Source organism: Balearica regulorum, chromosome 11 (assembly GCF_011004875.1).
Source record: "Balearica regulorum gibbericeps isolate bBalReg1 chromosome 11, bBalReg1.pri, whole genome shotgun sequence".
Lineage (NCBI taxonomy): Eukaryota > Metazoa > Chordata > Aves > Gruiformes > Gruidae > Balearica > Balearica regulorum.
The window spans coordinates 9,776,990-9,794,006 of NC_046194.1; positions in this window are offsets into that span (position 1 = coordinate 9,776,990).

A 17,017-nucleotide genomic window follows, 5' to 3' on the forward strand; every position below is an offset into this window, starting at 1 on the left:
AACCGGAGAGGGAAGGGAGAGGTCCGGCGCTCGCGACGGTTAGGTTTGCGCCTGACGTCAGGGCGCGGGGAGGCTTGGCCGCGTGCATCCCGCAGCGCAGCCACCTCGCGGAGCAGCCGGCGGCCGCGCGCGCAGAGCGGGGGGCTCCGGGTGCAGCCCCGTGCGCCCCAGAGGGGCCGCGTGCGCCTCAGGGCAGCGCCGCGCGCCCTGTGCAGCGCCGTGCACCCCAGATGCCCTCACATGGTTTGGTAGCCTTCAGCACGGCGGGGTGACAGTCCTGCTGCTGGACCCCCCCCACATCCCCCGTGTGGCAGATGGGGCGGTCATGGCTCTGCAGCACTTTGCCCATTTTTCAGCTTCTCTCACGATTGCTCTTTGAAGGAGGTTGCCCAAGCAAAACCATGCTGGCTATGACCTTTCAGGTGATGTGCAAATTGAGGTCGATAAATCAGATGCAAATATTTATCCCTCCTGTTGAACACTGTCAAAACAGTTGGTTAATAAACGGAAGCAAATATGCAGAGGAAAAGAAGAAAGGAGAGAGTCTGATTGTTATCAGTCTGGCCATAGAGGGAAACCAGAAAGAATGTAATCGTGAGAGTCAGATGGTGGAGAATTAAGATAGTCCATTAGATGAATTGTTAAGAAATTTTAAAAGGATTTTTTCTAATTAACTTCTGTAATGAATGTTTGAAACCGGTAGCAGGAATCAAATTATATGGTTCTTTATTTGCTTTTCCTTGTATTTGCCTTCCAATAAATTGTTGTGTGATCTTCCAGTCATTTGTCTTCTGCCACGGAGTTATGAATGACCAGACGGCAATAACTCACGGAAGAAAGAGGCTTCCCTTTGAAACCTGAAATGCTTTTCCTTTTAATACCTGCACAGCGATAAGTGCCTGTTTCTGAGCCAAAGCAGTATTCCTTCATTGACATGTGTGCCGATGACAAGTTGATTATAATTTTAGGCTTCCCTCAATGTGTTCTGTGTGCTGACCTCCCATCCCTGTTGCTCTCTGGCACCTTTAGCTGGGTTACAGCTCTTTGTCATCTGACTTCTCTGACAGCAAGCACAGGGTTTCCCAAAGCAGCGACACAAACTAGAGCTCTCTATGCACTTGTTTTTGTAAAATGGGTAAATGCTTGATGTATTTGAGACAGCTACCCTTGTCAAATTTGTCCACATGCAGGTGCTTGTGCATATGCGGGCAGGCACACGCACCTGCCCTTGCACATGCGCGTGGTGTGGGGCCACGTCCTCCCGTTCCTTTAAAAAATCATGCAGCTTCTCAGCCAAACCAGCAGAAGAGCTGGGATGACAGGAAAGAGACAAATTGGAAACGCATGAGCAATTCTTCTTATTCCTCTTAAAAATGAGGAAGCACGAGCCTAACATGCATCTTAAGCTCTTAAAGTTGAAGAATTTGGGCAAATTAGTAGTACCGTACTAGCTTCTGATTCATTGCTCACTGTTCCTGCTCTGACAGCCAAACACATGATTCCATTAGAATAAGTAAGATGGTCTCTAAATTATTTAAGACAACAATGATGTAACCTTAGCTGGGAAGGCAGACGGCTCTAGAAACTGGGAAAAAAATGCTATGGCAAAGCATCTTGAATTGTTTATCACTGTGCCAATAACTGACGGCAGCTGCATGACTTCATGTTTTGTTAGGCAGAGGAAATTATATAGTTGCAGAATTAAGGAACATTCAAATAAAAGCCCAAGTCTGGCATTTAATCAGGTCTACATGATGATTAAAATTAAGCTTAACTGCAGAGATCTTGACCTTCCCACTCCAAACCCACTTACCTTTCATATTGGAGTGATATCTCAGGGGCTGGTAGACCCCCCAGACCAGGAAGATTGTAGCCACGGTTCCATCATGCCACAGCCCAGCCTGCCTTTGTCCATGGAAACAAGTATAATATTGGCTTTGAAGGTCTCATCTAAGCATCATGAAACCCACTGGCCAAGATGGAGCCTGAGCAAGAAGGCGTTATTGCTGGCTGGCAGGTGCCGATGGGGTTCCACTCACTCCTGGCTCTGCAGGGTGTTGCTGGGGCTTCACAGAGCCTTGCCAGGGCTGACTGCTGTTATCTTTGCTGTTTGTAGAGACCAGCAAGAGGACAATTGGGTGTAACAGGACAAAGTTTCCAGAGACAGAGATAAAGGTTATAATTAGTGTTTACAAATGACCTGGGTGTTTTCTCCCCAGGGTGGGCACAGCCCTTTCCCAGGCTGCAGGCAGGGATGAGCACGGGGATGGCAGTGAGTGCTAGCAAGGGCTCCTCTCGCCTTGCCATGGAAGTGGCATGCTTTGGCTTGGAAAGACTGCGATGGCCAGCTCTGTAAGGACTGGGCTGTTAAATCCTCAGACTTGTACCCAACATCACCCCTGGGCCAGTTGTCCCAAAAGCCAAACCCATGTGAGGAAGAGGAAGACATCATAGGTTAAAATCCTTATGAATGGCAGACTCTTTGGCATAGCATAGTACATTTGCTAGGATTTTCTAATACAAAACCATACACAATTGAATTACTTGAATTACTTCCTGGCTTCTGTGTACTGCTCAACAGATAGTCTATGCATTTCACACCCAAGTGAGCACAGACTCGTCCCAGTGCTTCCCTAGTACCCGATGGCTGAGCCTTGTGCCCACTCTGCTCCTGACTAGGTTATGATAGTTTTTATCTTCTTCAGCTTAGATGCAAACTTCCCCCAAAGACTCTTGTGAATCAGAGTTCACATGTCAGCTTGTCCCGAGCGCCCTGTGGTGTCAGCAGGACCATCCTACCAAAATCACCGCTGACTTGTGGAAGTTTCCAGGTCTTTTGCTGCTGCCAGGCTGACTTCTAGCATAAAGGGATGTGAGTGTACTGCTGTTCTTCTAGTTCAGAGGCTCAAGAAAGTCCTGGAGTCCCTCTCAGTTGTTTCCTAGCTCATTTACTAGCCGTGCTGATGTTGGCAGATAGGTTTTGCTCCCACTAAATCTTAATATATTCACTGCAGACAGATACAGGGTAGATTTGCAGCCTCTGCAAAATATTACCAGTCTCCTGATTCATCTGATCACCTAGGGACATAAGCTCTTAAAGCAAAATTATTTTTTATCATCGCATTAAAAAAGTAAGGGCAAGAAATATGTTTAGAGTGAACTTGGAGCTGGTTTCCTCCTGCAGCATACCCGGCGGCACAGCCCTGAGTGCAAGGAGAGGCAAGGGGGAGATGTGCTGGAAGAACTGCTGGTCCTGCATCACCCATGGGGAGAAGAGAGTCAAAACCAAGCCCAAAACATGTGTTTGAACCAAGAATTGCACCAAGGTCTCCTGCATAGCATCCCAGGGCTTGGAGATGCTCATCTCTGTGACCTTGCTTGCCTGGGATACAATGTTTGGTGAGAGTAGGAGAACGAAAGATGAATAGTGATGGTGACTATGTGGAGCTATGATGTGGCTTGGGAATGGCATAGATGGTCAGATAAAAGAGGGTGATTCCCTCTGATTTACAGTCCTAAGCACCAAGCCTGTGCTGGTCTAAGAGGAGCAGGAAAACAGGAAAAGCTGCATACCTTGAGCACGCATCAGGAGCATCTCTCTTTGCCAACTCTTTGACAGCCCACTGATGTAAATCATAATTTCTGGTTCTCTTGATGAGAACTGCTCCTTCCCAGTGCTGCAAACCACTGCTGACTCACTGCCACTGCTCAGGGAGTTCCCCTGGTACCTGCTGCCACAGCTGTCACGCGGTGGCACCCAGCCCCTGTGCCATCCCAGGGAGAGGGGTCGCTGGGAGGTTTGGTGGGGTCATGACTGTCTTGCACAGGCAGATTTGTGCAAAAGGTGGTCATGCAGGATAAGATTTAACTGTGCACCGAGCTAACAACAGCCTGGCCCTGTCCTTAGAGGTGTCCCGTGGCTTCTGCTGCAGCAAATAGCATCCTGTATGTGTGCGTGTGCACACGCAGAGGGGCACAAACAGACATACACATGCACAGGTGTGCAGACATGCACACAGCATGTTGTCATAGCTGACACTGTGACATGCCAGGAAAGCATGACAGAGGGCAAGGCAGCATGATGCAGGACGCAGCAGAGGCTGACCAGACCATGAGGAGCTGTGGCCCAGCTACGACCATCCAACCGCTGCTTGTGCACAGTTTGGGCGGGTGGACAGAGCTTGTATTAAGAGTTGCTTGTATGTTTTGGTCTGTGTTTCCATCACTTGTATCTCCTTTTATTTTCCCTTGCTCTTTTCCCCTGCCTTGGTCCCAGGTGGAGGCCCAGCAAACATGCTGCTCCCTGGTGTTATCCCAGCACGCTGATATACCCCATTGCTGCAGGCTCTTACAGGGTCTCCAGAAATTGCCACCAGCCAAAATGGTGCTGGAGAGCCAGGAGGGGCAGCGGGAGGATGAGGAGGGGCAAACAGCTTTGGCAGAGTATCGGCAATGAGGGGAACCAGGGGAAGCTGAAGGAGGGAGGGAGGGAGGATCCTTGAGAGCAGGGAGCCAAACGCTACGAGGGAACTCCAATCATCCTGCAAGGGGGTGAAGTAACACGCTGAGAAATGCAAACATGGGGACAACGGGTAGAATGTGGTTCAACACCTGCCTCCAGGCACGGAGGGGTGGAAAACCTGCACTGGGAAATGCTTCGTATCCAGCTAAGTGCTCCCACACAGCCCTCCCTGGGCATCCAGGTAACAACAGTGACAAACCTCCCATAAATACCAGATCACTGCAAACACACCAACAAAAATATGTCAAGCAAAATGTTTCCTGAAGAAGGTGTGGCAAGGGAGAGACGTGGCAATGTTGGCTGTGGCTGCTACTGCGTGTGGCAGTGCTCTGTGGAAACAGAGATGGTGCCTTTTGCTGGCTGCTGATCACTAAGTCACACTGCAAGACCATAATGCCTGGGCCGTTTACATCAGCAGCGATGAAACAGGTTTGTATTCATGCAGGTTATGAGGCTGGCAGAGAGCATGCAGTGCTATAACATGTGCCTTTCCTTTCTGGGAGCATGGGAAGTGCTCAGCACCAGGCACACCGTAGGAAAGAAGATATCCCACATAGCTGTGAAAGGCAGATACGGAAAATAATTTCCCTCAATGGGCTGGATAGTCTTTTCCTGTCGTGATTAAGAGGAAAAGGTGTTCTGACATAAAGAGACATTGCAGAATTGGATATGTTGGAGGGTTCAAGCTCTTGCTGAACTGTGTGAGCAAGACAGGCTGCAGCATCCTTCTTTAGGCAGATTTTCCTTTATTCCTAAGATGACAGGCTGGAGGAGTCATGTCCCAGAAGGACGTAACCTGAGGCATAGATGACTGCAGATGGGTGGTGAGACTTTCCTGTAACACAACTTTTCTGGTCTTTCAGCAGTCCCAGCGCAGCCCTGCAGCCATGAGGAGAGGAGCGATCAGTCAGGGCTGCAGCCTCCTTCCTTACAGGCCTGCGCTTCCTGCGCCCAGAGGTGCTCAGCAGGGTATTTTTTATGCAGTTGAAGTTGTTGGCTTGATATTTTTTCTGCAAAGGCCAGTCCCACTGTGGGAAAACACAGAGGGGAGAGGCTCCTTCCCGTGGTCTGAGAGGTGGGAGGAGGAGGAGTGGATGTCCACCGGGAAAACAGTGCCCTCCTGCTCCCAGCACAGGGTGAGCCCGGACCTGACCCTGCCTCCATCCCTGCCTCCATCCTGCAGGCACAGGGACACGGTGCCTGGAGCTGAGCAGCAGTGGCTGGTCCCTTGCAAGGAGGAGCCAGGATGGGCTGAGCAAAACTGGCAATATCTGGGGTTTTTCCCTTCTTCCAGAACCAGAGCATCGAACTGGTTTGTTGGAAGTGAAATAGCCTTGTTATTTTTATGGGGAGCTACCCAAAATGTGAAACAGGATGGAGTGCAGCTACTAAATTGAAGGTGAGGTGCAGACTCAGTGCCTGCTGAATGGAGTAAGAAATAGTTGAGAAAGCCCCATCTGTCTTTCGAGATGCCCTCCCAAAACTCAGACTGCGCATGGATTTGTATTCAAAGAATTTTCCTGCTGCTCTGACTTGCACTACATCATCTGCTCTCACAAATAAATGAATTTAATTACACAGACATGATCTTTATTCATTCTTCCTGGCATACTGACAATTTCTGCAGATGACAATGTGCAGATGAGTTGTGTCTCAGCCTTTGCCAATGCAAATGCTCTGTCCTCCAAATTTCCATGTTTTATTTTTGTCTGAAGATGCTCAGTGGATCCATATGCTTTCATATATGATTGTTACATTTTTGTTTTCTCTATGCTCTGTCTCTGAATGCCTAAAAGCGTACTGCTAGTTTATGAATCAGAGTTGGTGCATCACTGTATAGCGGAGCCATGAGTTATGCTTTCCTCTGGAGATCTACTTTTGTTCTTCATTGCAGCTCACCAAAAGTCACGATGAAAGCAATCCACACTAAAAGAGGATTTATTTGCTGTTCTTGTAAGGAAGAATTGCGAGCAGCTTACTTTGAACTGAATTTTGTTAAGGTTTGAAAAGGTATTTTGCTACTTGTGAAGATTAAAAAAGAATCCAAAATTACTGTAATTGTTGAATGAGAAACAAATACGTAGCTTTTACTAACATGGCTTTACAGAACACTCTCACGCTTGAAAGGAAAGTAGAAATAGGAAAGATAATAACAATACAGTGAATGAATTACATTGCATACATGTTCTGTATTGGACCCAAATTCACACCAAAATGGCTGCATTCTAAAAATGCTCACAAAAATCAGTTAGATTTCTAAAGATATAATGTGCTGGCTGGAAGTTATAACTTTTAACATGAAGCCAGTCGGTACTAGGAAAACTTCTCTGGCTCCTGGTCATCATGCCTGTGTTTAGTAACCCGTAGCCGCTTGCCTGGACGCTGCCTCTCTGATGCGGCTCAGGGAGAACCCAGACTCTCTTGGGCTACAACCAGCAGGTCAAACAGTTTTTAACTGAGATTTTATCAGCTATTGATCTCTGGTTTAGACTCCATTCCTCTGCAGGACAATTGCAGACGGGACTCAGTCACATGAAGAAAAGAATGGCTGTAAGGAATTTTACTTGGAGAAGAATGAAACTCTCTGTCGCACAAAGGTATCTGCCGGGCGGAGCGGCAGCTGGAAGCTGGTAGCCCTGTTGGCAGGACCATGCTGGAACTGGCTCTGATCTAGGGCTTGCAGCTGGGATTTCAGTATTCCAAGTTTCACTACTAAAACTTCTGCTTTCCTGACCAGCTTCTAGTGGTCCCATGGCTTGCTGGGGCTGTGGGCTCAGAAGTTCATGTCCAACCTCACTTGTGAGCCTGGATTTACTGGTGTGCGTATTTGCACCCTCCAGGTTGGGTTTCCAGATTTTCCCTAAAAACTTTCATCCTCTTCCACAAATGCACCAGCCACTTTCTCCAGCGGCTCCGTTACCTGTCCATAAAATGACCATAAAATGCCAAGCAAACACCAGCATTTGCTGGAAGGTCCCAGGGAAATGCTGTAATGCCCAACCATGCTGGCATGAGTCAGGGTTGCCATGGCAGCCCCAGCTTTGAATTCTCCTGCTTTCATGGTTTTCTGCCTCAACCTTAGTATTAGTTTAACGCTAGTTTATATATATATATATATATGTGCTTTTGATGATAATTACTAATTACTTCTAGTGCCTTGTTCTGCTGCTTTTTCTCTTGATGGATTCCAGGTCCCAGAGGAAATTAAACAGTCCATTGCTGCTCTCTCCAGTGCCCAGAAACAGCACGTGGTGAATATTTGCGAACCTGGCTGGTCAGATGTGGGAGAATAATGTGAAATGGGCCTTTTGAACTTTTATATAAAGAATCTACCAAAACCCTCACTCTTTGAATCACCTGCCCCATTCCTGGAGATGAGCTGTACTCTCTGGTGCAAGAAGTGATGTTGGCAGAGGACAGAGAGAGGCAGAGAAAAGCGGGTGGTAGCAGAGAGGTGTCCGTGAAGGGTGATAGTGAAAGCTGGAATAGCGGCTGGAAAGCAGAGGTCTTGGGGCCAAATGAGCCAGAACCCTCCTGGATCAGCAAAGTATTTGGTGTGGTAACTCCAGGGCACCCCAGAGACCGCACTGCAGCTAGTCTGTTTAATTTCATTCTCTTTTCTGCTTTTTCCTTGACAGCAGGGAGTGTGTCTTATTCTGCCTTCGTGCTCTATTCGAAGGATAACACAGGGTGCAGCAAATTCCTGACGTACACTTCCATTTGTGCTCCTTTGCTGCTGAATATATTTTTTTAATTATAGCCAGCAGAAGCAATTTGTTTGTTTAGTAGCGTCCAGGAAACATGCCTGAGGAAGATCTCTGAATGCGACCACAAAGCTGATAAGGATTAATAGTAGATGATAGAACATTGGATAAGGCTATTCCCACATTTGGGTCAATATCTGTTATTAGTAGCATGAGCATTAAGTAAATGAATATCAAGTTATTATATGTTATTATTTTTAATGAGAGTCAGTATTTACTTTTCCTTTAAACACTGCTGAGGACCATGTTAACATCATTGTATTCTCTGGCAGCCAGGAGAGCAGCCTGCCTATCTTAGAGGTGGTGAGTTTAGCACAACTATCACATCTGCGGTGGCACTATGTGGCCTTTATATTTTATTCTTAGACGAAGCGAACAGTCTCCATTGCTAGCAGACAATGCATTATTGGTGGGGATAAATCTCCTTCCTTCTACAGGTGTTGATATCTGCTGTGGAAGCTAATCGAGACATCAGTAGTCATTTGCAAAAGCAGCTCCAAGACTCTAATGTTGATTTTGTTGTGGCTTACCCAGCAGCTCCTGGTCCCTGCTGTGCTCTGGGTGAGAAATAACAAAGCAGCTCCTTTGCTGACACCTGCACTTTCATTCTTGCCTCCCTTAATTTCCTCCATTAATTAAAAAAAAAAAAAATCCCAGAAGTATTTAGGAAGTGCAGAAACCCAGCTGTGTCCTGCACGTGGTGGGCCAGTGTGTATGCATAAGCCCAAGCCAGGAAGCCCCTCTCCCCTCTGAACAGCTGCCTCTGTGCGGTGCTCCCAAACCACCGCAGCCCTTCAGGATTTCTTTCTTTATCCACTTTTCTTTGCTGTTCATCAACTCTCGCTGCTCATCCACCGCTCCAGCCTGCCTGGTGCCTGCTGGGTGGGCTCTGCAGATCCTCTGCTTCCCCTGCAATGCTCTGCTAAGCCAGCGGCTGGAGATCCCCAGTACCAACCACCGTGGAAATGAAACCAAACCATATCCAGCAATAACTTTTGAGTAGAAACAGGAGTCGGCTGGGAAAGTCTGGTTATCTCTTCGCCACCCTGAGTCACGCTATGGGCCTGAGGGAGCTGAAACTGCCCCGGGAATTCTTGAGGCTGTGCTAAAAAGAGCCTGATTTATTGTGCTTACTTTATAGAGGAGCAAAAACCTCTCTGGCAGTGGGCAATAAACAATCATCTATAGGGATGCAGAAAGCAGCGATGTCAAAGAATATAAAATTGAAGATATGACTTAATGACACAGTTATTTGAGAAAGCGGAACTGTCAAGCACTTGACATCATACTGCAGCATGGCAATGCCAAGCTCTAGATGAGCCACCTTGCCGGACCAACATCCGCACCATCAGTGAGAAACACCCTGTCTTGCAGAACTCGCTGCAAATCAAGAGTGGACCTATAGATACCAGGAGACAAGGCTAAAGAAGGGAACAATGAGCCTGTGTTCTTTGTTTGAGAGGCAAAACTACTGGCATGTTCTTTATCCCATTGCTTTATGGACTGTTAGACTGAAAACCAGCACACCTGGCCCTCGGCAGCAATGGGAACAAACCCGAGTGGTTTCCTGTATCACTGCACCAAACCCCTGGGGATGGGGACCAGGGTCCCACAGAAATGGTTTTCTCATCCAGGGGAAATTTTCAGTATTTTAGACTTTTCTGCCCCTCGTCAGCCAGCAATTCAAAACTAGGGAGAAAAGGAAATCTCATGTTTTATTTTGAACAGAGCTCCATAAATCATGCAGCCTAACAGGCAAAAGGGCTTACTTTAAGATATTTGTTTAGATCTTTATTCTAAATTTACAGCTTTTACTGGCTTTAAATAAAATCCTTGTAGTTGCTTATATACAACATTTTTCCTTCTCTTGGTTTAATTTTGGATGTGTACAGCTAAATGTTAAATATGCATTACTAAGTAATTGAAATGTCATAGTCCTAGATTAAACTCCTCTAGTGGAATTAAATTAAAGGTTTCTGCTCCTGGTTTAGAAGAGCACAGTGTGAATGTTTTATAGCAGCAGCAAAGCCAGAATTACAGGTTAGGCTCCCAATCTGCGTGCATGACTAACACCAGGAAAAACAAAAACAGTTTGAACTTTTAAAGGCTGGAGCCAAGAAACAATGAAGGAGATGTAACGCATTTTAGATCCAGCTTTCTGCTGGAAAGAAGCAGCTCGTGCTACAGCCCTGGACTCTGGTGGCTTGGAGCTGGAGGTGCACCCCAGGGACAATGCCTGGACCCTGCGTGGATGTGGTGTGTTCATCCCAGACATCCTGCTGTGCTTGATTTGGTGGGACTGGCCTTGCCATTTCTCACAGAAAAGACACTGAAGCTGTGCAATTATGTCTCTATTTCTTGCTGTAAGTGATTTAGGAGCTCACACCCATAGCGATCACTACCCTGCCAACAGTTGTACTGCATTGCAAGGTCAGAGTTTCGGCAAATGTTCCTTGGGTATAGGGAAAGAAATCCCACATAAATATTTGGTTGTGACTGCTCACCATGTCCTCTGCACCGAGCCAGCCCAGAGGCAAGGCATGTTCTGAGGTAAGTGTGCGGGGGAAAATTAAAACTCCTGAAGCAGCGGGGTGTTAAAGGCCAGCCCTCCCCGTTGCACCAGCTCTGGCCCTGCCAGCAGTGGGAGGGAAGTAGCCAGGAGCGGAGGCTAAGGAAAAGCCTCCTCCAGACGTTCCTGTGCCCCAGCCGACCCTGGGAAGAACAACTGAGCTACTTCTGTCCGCTCCCATATTTAGTACAGGAGGGAAGTGCCCTCTCCAGCAGGAAGGCAGCATGCTTGACCCTCCTTTCTGTGTGTCCCAGTGTGCAGGACAGCAGTGACCTTCACCAGAGGGGTGAGGGACACATCTCTGCTGGCTTTTGGGGACAACATGGTGCATTTGTCACTGTTGGTCTGAGGTAACCAACCATCACCCATCACCATCTTCAGCTCTGCAGTGGGATCCTCTGTCTGAGCTCGTGGCTGGGAAGGGGTTGGTGGTTATGGAAGGAAGCAGCAGAAATGCTCCCCACAGTGCCGGTTTGGTTTTAAACTTTCATTTGATGAATGCTGAGTCTTTCAATAGCCACCTTGCTCCTCACGCAGGCCAAAACCACCCTGCGGGATTCAGCTGGAAGGTGCTGTTCTCAGCTGGCCTCTGTTCTGTTTCCTTCTCAGCACCTCAGCCATCTTCGTGACATGCCAGAGAGTACAATTTCCCATTTCCTTCCTCAGCTAATCCTGAAAGGGGCAATAAATAACAAGAGGAGTCTTTTATAAGCAGATATAAAGTACTCACATCCGCAGCATGTTACTAAAGTTATATGGTGATTTGTTCTCAGAGTATCTATTGGTATGAACAACATTTGGATAGGTCTGTGCAACAGAATGTCTCGCTTCTCCTGCAAGGTTTCCTTTGCAGCAGTGTCCTTCCTCTTGGAGGTGATTCCCTTGAGCTGGAGCTGATCAGGAAACAAACAAACAAAAAAATATTTTATGTGAAAAGAGATCAAGCCAAATAAAATTACAGAGTTTTCTAGAAAAAGCCTCAAAAAGTTAAGATTCTTTACCTAAAAGAACAGGAGACTTAAGAATCTTTGTAAATACATCTTTTTTTAACAGCTTCTTTCTAATAAATGTTTTGGATAAATGGCAGCTATTTGGCATGATCCGAATCCCTGCCAGCCCCTGTGTGCTCTGTGCTTGCTGCATTTTTGGCAATAAGAGCAAAGGACCACCACATGCAGAGGACCTGGTCCTGGCTGGGGCTGGCACTGGCACTGCCAGCAGCCACTGCAGAGGGCCTGGAGATGTCAGGAGTGTCCCCAAAGACAGAGCAGAGCAGGAGGAGGTGGATGAAAGGACTGCAGGAAAAAGTCCAGCGCTGAGTGTTAGGGATCATCTGGCAGAGTGGGATGGGGGTCCTAGACAGCCTTGGGCCAGAGGAGGAAGGGGTTGGTGAGGGACCAAGGTTGGAGGGATCTGAGCGCAGGCGGTTCCCAGCGAAGAGTGAGAGGAGTAAGGAGTAGAGGCAGCTGGTCCCCAGGCAGGCAGCATGGGGAAGGGTGCTGCAATATGGGGGGAAAATTCCAGGTGTGTAGCAGTTGCAGATACTGCTCCTCCTGGGCATTCATTTGGTATCACAGCAGCATGGTGCAGCTGGGTACGCAATGACCAAAAAATATCCGCTTTCCACAGCTGAAGAGGCAGCACAGAGGCACAGAGGCTCAATCCCCTAGCTGCGGGGAGCAGGAGGTCTTTGTGGAGCCACAGTGCATGAGCCGGGAGAGCCAGCCCAAACTTACAGTCCCTGCCTGGGCTCAGTGGCTTCAGCTCTGAAACCTGCAGTGCAGAGCCTAGATGCATGTCAGAGGGCTGCTCTGAGTTACGCTGGAGCAGCTTATGCCAGCTGCTCGCAATGCCCTTTTCTGGAAAAGTGCTTGCATCCCAGTCTCATGGAGCCCTGCTTATCTGGTCTGGGAAATCAGGGCGCAAAGCAAACTCACGTATTGCTGGCACAGCTCCCAGGGTAGAAGGCACACTGGAAAACCGATCTTGCACTTGTTCATGGGCACAGTCTCACTCCATAAAAAGAAGAATATAACCTGTGTCTATGGGATTTTGCTGAGCACCCAGGATTGCAATAGCAGTCAGTAAAGACACTGCAGACTAAGTGCTATTTACTGGTTGAAGGTGTCCTGTTGATGGGGCTGGGGTGCGTGTCTGGACAGGCTGTTGCTTAGCCTGACAGCATCAGTGGTGGAAACAACATTCACATTGCGAGCAATGGCCAGTAGCTGGGCTCGCGGGCAACGTTGGCACACTTAGTGTGTGCCAGCAGGGCCAGGTTACCTTGCAGCAGCAGTGTACCGGAGCATGGCCTGCCTGACCTGGATCCGCTCTAGCACAAGTGTCCTGGGGACAGTGTGGCTGTGATTAAATGCACAATTGTCCTTATTACCAGCACCAGGCACACAGCCGTGCAAGGGGCAGTAATGAGCACAGCCCAGCGACTGCTGAGCAAACAGGTCAGCTCTGGAGCATGTCCAGGCAGTCAGCAAACCTGGGCATTTTCAGCAGGGCAAGGGAGCTGGCTGGGAGCAAACGCTGCCGGGAAGCCAGGGCTTGGCCGGAGCCCCGTCCCGCACCGAGCCTCATCTCCCAGCGGCGTGGCACTGCCACGGCAACTGGCCGCTTCGCACAGGGCTCAACCCCCACAATGCAGAGCTGAGGGATGCTGAAAAGGGGAGCAAAGGCCCGCTTGGCGGCGCGGGGGGGAAGCGGGAGGACGGGGAGGGCAGCCGGCGCCCGGGCGGCTCCGGGCGCGTCCCCAGACGGTGGCGCTGGGGCCCCGCCGAGCGCGCTGCCGGGTGCGGGCCGGGCTCCAGCCGCCCCCCGGGGAGCTGGTTGTACCGACAGCAGCCAAAGGCAGACCTGGGTGTGTGCTGGCCTGGGGTTTCTTCAGCAGCCCGTGACCTCCTGATGCGCAGCGGTCTGCGGGGCATTCCCCAGAGCGCGGGCATCTCGAGAGCCAATACAGTAACCGGGTTGTAGCGAAAAAAGAAGGTCGTGGCTACAGATTTAAAAATACGGGAAAAGCGTTTTGTCTGGCTGAAATTACCTTGGTTTTGCTTCAAAGCAGCACACTGCACTGAAGCTGCAGGCAGCAGCTGGGGTTCAGAGATGGCCCCCTGCGAAATGCCCTGTGGCGGGTTCGGCCCTGCCCGCGGGGTGGGTGCGATCCCCCCAGCACTGGGGCAGGAGCACGAAGCCCCTGCACCCGCACCAGTGCCTCTGCCCATCAAACCCAGCCAGTCCTTACCCGGCTGGGCTGCACAGTGGAGCCCTGGTTTCACGCCGCACTGGAGGCTTTGGGCAGCTGGTTCCTCTGGATCAACATGGGTTTGATATTCTGAGGGGAAAGAGACCACGGCCTGCCACTGGTGCCTGATAGCTAAAGCCATCCTTAAAGGAAAACGGATCATGCCTCCCTCCAGGGGATGGCAAAAGGGACTAATTCAAAGCCCTTTCTTTGCCCCCACGTGAGAGTTGAGCTTGGGTGTGCTCACTCATTTGGGACCTTTCTGCTTGCAGCTTGGGTTATTTTGATCTTCTCTGCAAGAAATGAGACCCTGGTAGTTTTTCCCAGCTCATTTCCAGCAGTTTGATTTTTGGATACCATTTGAAATACTGGGTGCAGTGTATCTGCAGTAAAACAAGCTGAGGTCTGCCCCATGCACAGTTTGGCTTGGCTGGTCTCTTTTCTAACTGAGAAATGCAGAAAGCCCACAGGCTGTCCTGCACAGATATTTCAGAAAGGCTGAAAGGCAAAATCAATTTTAAATGGATTAACTCTTATAAGTGTACCTCTGTTTTCTTGAATATATCTCACAGGGTAATTTAAATAGATTAACTCCTGTGAGTTTAGTTCTGTATCCTGAATACCATGGAATTAAGGAAATCTTGTTTTGTAAGGTCTCTGGGAAGGATACTGATTCATCGCACAAAGCACAGGTCTCAGCACAGGCCAGCGTCTATTGGAAAGAGCTTGCTGTATTGCTTAGGTTGCTTGTTGGTGCTTATCTCCCCTCACAATGTCTTAAAGCAGAACAAGTAACATTTCATTACACCCTTCCTCAGGCAGGAGTGAAAGGTAATTCTGGTATAAGAGAAAAGCATCGCTGCTTCTGCAGTAATGACTTAAAAAAATGTACTGCTGTGGGGCAGAAATGCAATTTGGTGCAGTGGAAACAGAGCTCCCCCCTTCCTTGGTGCTGGGGCAGAAGAGCCCCTGCATAGCAGGGGCAGGATGGGGTCCGGCACTGGGTGCCATGCTGAGGATGGAACCCGTAGGCCTGTCTCTCCCTCCTGCGACCTGGGTTTGGGTGTTTCCACAGTGCCACAGCACTGCCACGTGCAGATGGAACTGCTGCAGGGGACTGTGTGTGCATGAATGCAAGAGTCATGCTGCAGGCAGGGGGGATATCTGCTGCCAGATCCCCCGCGGAGTCATTCTGCTTCTAGAGCCAAAGCAGCATCAGGACCTGAGTGTGCTCCATTTGACATACAGGCTGATGGAGTTTTGTCTGAATACCTGATTTGGAAGGCAGTTTGTAAAGCCATGGGGGCTGCTCCTACCTGGCGCAGTGCTCGCAGGGTGATGCTGGCATCAGGAGAATGGGCACTGCTGCAGCGCAGTAAATCCTGCAAGGATTGCCAGGTATAAGGATGAGTGGGCAACATCACGGGAACACTCTGTGAGGTCCTTTGGATACCTTATGTTAATAACTAAATTTTTATCAACTACTGTCATTAATGTTAGGAAAATTACTGCAAATGCATAGTTAAATTCCTAGCAAATGCTCTTGCAGCCATCCCAGCCTCTAGATCTCCCAAATAATGTTGCAGAACTTAACAGATACCCGTCTATGGTATGCTTGCAGGTGATTGTCGGTGGTAAATCCACCATCTGCCCTCAGCACAGGGTATATGAGAGAAGGCCTTAGCGCTGATGTCCATAGTCTGTCTGGTGTCCTACACTCCTGTGAGTTCAAGGCAATTCCCTGTAACCGTAGGACCATTACATTGCTGTAATTGAGACTGGGGTGCACACAGAAACCACGTAGCCTCCATCATGTGGAAAATCACATTCATTATGGTTTTTATTTCTCTCTGTCAAATGCTTCTCTGCAAGACATTGTTTTTCTATTGCTTCTCAGGTGGCACAGCCGTCACTACTTTCAGATGTAAAACGTTGCAGCATACGTGGGTTGGATGAAATCTCACAACGCAATGCTCCAACCATGCTATTCAGCAGGGCAAGCCACGCACCCAACGCTGCCTGTGCTGGCCTGGATCTGGCAGCTGCTGCAGGCAGGGACTCTGCTTCACCCTCACTGCTCCCTCTGGCCATCGGGGCCACCACCTCCAATACGGTCCTGCTCCTTCAGTGCAGGCTGTGCAAGCCCCGCATGGTGGTTGGAAACACAAGGATCTTCCTACCTTGCAGATTTTAACCTCTCATTTGTTTTTACAACAACAAAATGAGCAGCTAATTCCACCAAGCTGGTAAAGAAAGACTTGCCCTTTTTGGGACCCAGACAGATAAGCTCCATGCATACAGCACAAAGAAATATGTCAAGGAACAGAAGAAAACACTTTAAGAGATAATATCTGCGTATAAAAAGCCCAATGAGTGAGTAAGTACTAGTATGAACCTTGAAATAAATGAGCCAGACCCTTCCCGGATGGAGCCGTGGCTGGATGGGGCAGCTCCCCAGCGCCAGCTGCCTCTTCCCCAGGGCATGAGGCCTCAGAAAAGCCCTGCCAGACTGCAGTAAAAGCAAATATTGACATTTTGGTGAGGAGGGGAGAGAAACTTGTAAATAGCATCTGGGATAGAACTTTATGTAAGCAGACAGAACCTTTACGCTCACAAGCAATGTGAAATCTAAAAAAGACCAAATGCCAGACCGTAGCCTTTAACGAACAAGACAAATGACCACAGTAAAGGACACATTACAATAAGTAAAGCTGAAATCGTCAGCAGCCCTCAGAGCACTTGGAGGAAACAGAGGCTGCTTCTGCAGAACCCTGGTACCATCATCCCCCTCATCATGATGTGAAGCACGGTACGTGCAGCAGAAGCCAATTTCCAGCTCATGATACTGAGGATGACCCTGAACCAAAGGCAGATGATGTCTCCTCCTTCTCCAGTGCACGGCGATGTCG